At 39.8% G+C, this 4,949-nt stretch overlaps 1 protein-coding gene across 1 annotated transcript in view; it reads left to right on the top strand.

The window, feature by feature from the left end:
* rnf144aa (ring finger protein 144aa) overlaps positions 1-4,949 on the top strand; it is a 49,442-nt gene that overhangs the window by 22,485 nt on the left and 22,008 nt on the right. The window lies entirely within an intron of this gene.

Genomic DNA, 4,949 nt, shown 5'->3' with positions numbered 1-4,949 from the left:
AATACTACGGTGGTCGAAATGTGTTTTACGTCTATGGTCGGTAACACTAACATTAACTGTAGCTCACTCACCAATACAGCTGCCCTGTTCTCCACTGATTCTCCTCACACCACAGCTCCCTCCGGGAGAGAGAGGAACGAAGGGGGGGAGAGAGATGTAATACGGTTTCCTGATAAACGTTTTGTTTGATAGGCCTCAGCTGTGGAGAGTATGTGCTGCAGGGAGGTGAATGCACCTCGCACAACGCACCCAGGAACGAAAGCTAGCTCCGGTCCTTTTCCTGTTAGGGAAACTGTGGACTCGATGTCCTGACAGGCTGGAGTTTGTGCAACCTGCACAAACTCCAGCTCACCATGATTAAAAATGGTGAAATGCAATGTAAAATTACCGAAAAAATACCAGCTCACTAAATCAAAACCGCTCAAACCAACAACAAACTACCGCGGGTTGGGCAGAGAAGGAGTCCGAGAAAGTTGCTCCCCCATGTGACATAATATGACGCGTTTGACATATGACGTTAAAAAAAGCAGTTTTTAGTAGCAGAACTCAAAACGGCTCCTTTCCCTCTGAATTCCTGCCCTTATGTCTTGTAAAACATATATAATCCTGCATTAACTTTTTTAATTGTAATTTTCATGCAAGGTTAAGCATAAATCTAGTAAAAAAAAAAACCTGCAAGTTGCTCTTTAAGTAAAAGTAGCACACAAGTTCAAAGTTCAAAATATCTCACAGGCTCTGCCCTCTACTGGACTCTATGGGTACTACNCTCACCGACATTGAGGATGCTTCCTACGCCCATGTTTTATTCCATGTGTCAAGTCAGGCAAATTGGGTCAAAAATATTATTGCATAAATGATCTGTTAACATTAAAATCACTATATATATTATGTAACTATTTTGCTCTAGGTAACTCAAGGGCTCAGGTAATGTGATTACTATATGAATAATTGTCCAAAATAACATAAAATGCATAGGGTTTTTTGTTAAGTACCATACTTTCGTCGCCGGCCGGCCGATACATGCCGCGCATTAAGTGGGCCTGTCTGTCAATTAATCCCCGGGCCACTTTTTCCCCCCAGTCCGCCCCTGCTTGTGTCTGTTGTGCTGTGTTGTAAGTGAGAGCTAGTAAATCTATTCTATTCCATAAATAAATAACTTGTTTGTTTAGTTTTATTTTTGGAGAGGGGGTGCTGATTCAAGGAGATTCTAATGAGGCTTACTTCAAAGATGAAACTGGAAAAAAACTGGCAGTCAAACCACTTATGAAATAATCTAAAAAAAAGCCAACAATATTAACAAACAAAACTGATTGAGTTTTTAAACAGTAGGTTCTGCCAGTTATTTGTGTTGGATTCTGTTTGGCATGGAAGCACAAAGGGAATTGTGGATGGGTGAATATAAATATCTTTAAATGAACTGAAATTAAATTAAACTGAAAATAGCTTCCAATGAAAACACAATGAAGAGAGCAGTTGAGTCCAAACTTGTTCACAGCCAGTTGAGCTGTGGACTGTTTGTATGAAAGATTTTGCTTCTATAATCACAGTACAGGCAACTTTTCCAAGATTGTCACAACATCCACATTTCGCATTTAGAGCTTTATCAGAGTATTTACTGTCTTCTTTCTATGGTGTGCATGTAAACACAATGACTGAAGTTGTGAGTGACAGTGGATAGCCACCAAAGTCGACCTCTTTGGCTCTCCGCATCTGTCAATAGAAATAGGCTCAATGTGGCTCGCCTGTCATCTTCACTTAGCTTCTGAGACACTAAAGGCTAGGTGGCTTTTTGGGAGGGGGGTGCAAGCCTACTGTCCCTGCTCAAAGCCTTGTTTTAAGCAGGAGTTGGCAATATATGACTAAAATAAGAGTTGTTATTGTTATTCTGTGTTTTTATGTTCTTTCGTTATCTGTTGTTTTGTAGAGAACAGAATGTTGTCACCCTTTTTCAGCACAGTCTGGCTATTACGCTCTAAACAATAAGATATTGTGGACAAGTTGCTTCTTGCCTCAGCCACTTGGTCAAAGGTTTTGCATTGTGCTGTTTGCTCACAAATATATCATCAAAAACTGCATTCTTTGGTGTGAAGGCAGAACAGCAGGGAGTATTATCCCTGGTTGCTAGCTAACCAGGGGTCCATTGAGACACACATTGAATGTATAAAGTTAAGAAAGAAACTCATACCATTTTAAATGCTACTGAATCTCAATAAGCACTGCCAAAGCCTCAGCTTGTTAGTGCTCCACTTACAGGGGACACTTAGAAAATTATCCTTTTTTATAAAAATTTCAGAGGATTTCTGGTGTTTTTTCCCATTTCGTCTGTTTAAAAAAAAACAACTTTTGCCCAATTTCCCTTTTTTGCATTATCCCTGAACTTTTCTTCCCCTTCTTCTTTCCTTCCTCTTTTCTTTTTTGGCCCAACTCATTTTCTGTTTCTGTTCTGCTTGGTTTTGCCGCTGTAAGACTCTTATCTCTGCTGACAGACATGTTTTCTGCTAAATGTGATAAAGCTTTGCTACGTTCAGAGGGCTCATAATTTTTAACCTGGAGAGACTGTTGAAAACTTGATAAACTTTGAATCAATATAAGGTCTGAACTGACTCGTTGAATCCTGCAAAGTTGATATTTGTGGTCACCAACAAACCAAAATAAAGTAAATACAAACCAGATCAAGCAGGCCAATCTTAGTTTTTCCTGTGTACTCTGATAAGAGAGTTGATTGTTCTTGTGTTGCTAAAGAAACATGGCAAGGGTCCAAGTAGGCATGAAAGTACAGGTTATAACCAGACATGACCTCTGAAATAAACTGCCAAACAGACTTTGATTTGATTTTCACCTCATCACATAAACATGTAGCCTCTCCACACGGCTAACAATGCAAAAATACAACTGGGTTATTGTGTAACTCCTCAGGGCACGAAGAAGTAGGCCTATCGCCTCTCGGCTACCCTCTAAGCGTACCCTCCATGTCAAAGACAGATGGAGACTGTCACCAACCACTGTCCCTCCATGAAGGCATGTAACCTTTCTAGGGATGCACGATATTGTTTTTTTGAAACCGATAACTTCCTGCTTCTCAAGACCGATACCGATAACCGATAATAATATTATATATATATATATATATATATATATATATATTAAATGTACCTGTAGTTTTGCACACCTGGTGGTAAAACCAAAAGACTATAGTGGAATGACAGAGCATTACTACTATGCAACAACCAGCAAAAAACAGTTTTGACTCTTCAAAAGTGACCTATTTATTTTTAGTTTGTTTCGCAGCGCAGGCGTCTTCGTCGTTTTAACACCCCATCGTGTGATGGCGATGTTTAGGTGCTATCAGGTTGAAGGTGGTTATAGGTCGTTGCTTTTCCCTCTCGTGGATTTATCATTGCATTTGTTATACATAGCAAGCATAACTATCTACTCTGAACTTTGAAATCGTCCATTACTACCGACGACATGTTGCTTACTGTCCGTGGCTTCTCTGTCCGGCCACCATTTCGGCACAGCCGAGGCAATGGTGGTGAGGGCAGCGGTGGACTTTTTGTGGTACTGTTCACATTAATGCAAACTCCCTCTTCATGAATAAAGTTCCTAACGCCGGAGGAAAAGCAAGTATCGACTGGAAACGGCGTAGGTCATGTTCACCTGATTGTCACCTGAATCGGCGTGGACATACAGCGCCTCTCCCCAACTCCGATGGTGTAGGTTATCTGCGTCATCTGTTTTGTCTACTCGCGAAATGACTAATTTGATAACTTATTAATTGATGGGGGTCCCTTGACGCTGTCTAATAAGCGTGTTTTTGTTGCTTTGTGTTTTGGATTCACTATGATTATGTCAATGTCTATGGCCTGATATTATTGCTCAGGCCTTGACTAGTATTTTTTATGCTAGCCACCCGGGTCGCATAAACCTTCCTTCGGAGTGACAATGTATTTGACTGTAACTAATAATAACTCCTATGAGAGTGCTAGGGTTATGAATGTGGATGTGGTAGTGGCTGGAGACGTCATGGTCTTTTGTTTATTACTATGGCATATACCCATTGACCTATTCCTGCTTAAATGAACCTTCTCAATGACATGGTCTAATTTTAATCAATGTTATTTTCCTCAGTTGTACTGGCTAATTGATGTTTTTTATAACCTGATTGTGGCGTGTATATTCAATTGATATCTTTATTATGAAAGGTGCTCAATCTGGATATCGTAGAAGGTATTGGAATGCTGGATTGGATGTCGTGGATTTCTAAAAGAAAGTCATTATTTTTGGTGATTTACTGCACTCTTACAGATACGGTTCTCATTGCGTTTTGCACTTGTGGCATGGATAGTGTTAGTGAATATGTAATCTGTGGGACTGTATCTCCATCGTTACTATGCTGTTGACATAGATTGGAGTGTACGTCCTGGCTTAAGGGGCGGGGATAATGTGTCTGTAGTGAAGATTGCATGTCTGGTCTTGCGTACTTCGTGCCCTGTGCGCTGTCGAACTTATCTTTGAATAAGCCGGAAGTGCTTAAATATGGGAGGTGTAGATGAGGAAAAAATGAATTTCAATATGTTTTATATGATACAGGGTAAAGGTGTTAACATTAGGAGGTGTTTGTATAATTTTAGCATTGTTATTAGTCGCCGTATTGATCCAAAAAAACGTTAACATATTTAAATTGGAGAGGTACATGTTTATGTGACTGAGGCTGAATAAACTCAACTCTAATGATCTGTTTGCAGTTATATTGTTTCAAGAAAGATAAGAATGGTCTGTTAGTAGTTATAAACTAGATGACTTTGCACTATACTTGGGTACTCCGCTTGACACTGATACCTAGTTTTCTTTGCCAGCAATGTTACTCATTGTCTACGACATTATTTTTATCAGATGGCGACTATCCAGGAAATAACTTATTATGGTCATGCTTGATCTGGTTTTGGATA

This window comes from Notothenia coriiceps, unplaced genomic scaffold (genome assembly GCF_000735185.1).
Source record: "Notothenia coriiceps isolate Sejong01 unplaced genomic scaffold, NC01 NC01_scaffold00009695, whole genome shotgun sequence".
NCBI lineage: Eukaryota > Metazoa > Chordata > Actinopteri > Perciformes > Nototheniidae > Notothenia > Notothenia coriiceps.
This window is presented reverse-complemented; position numbering and strand designations above follow the sequence as displayed.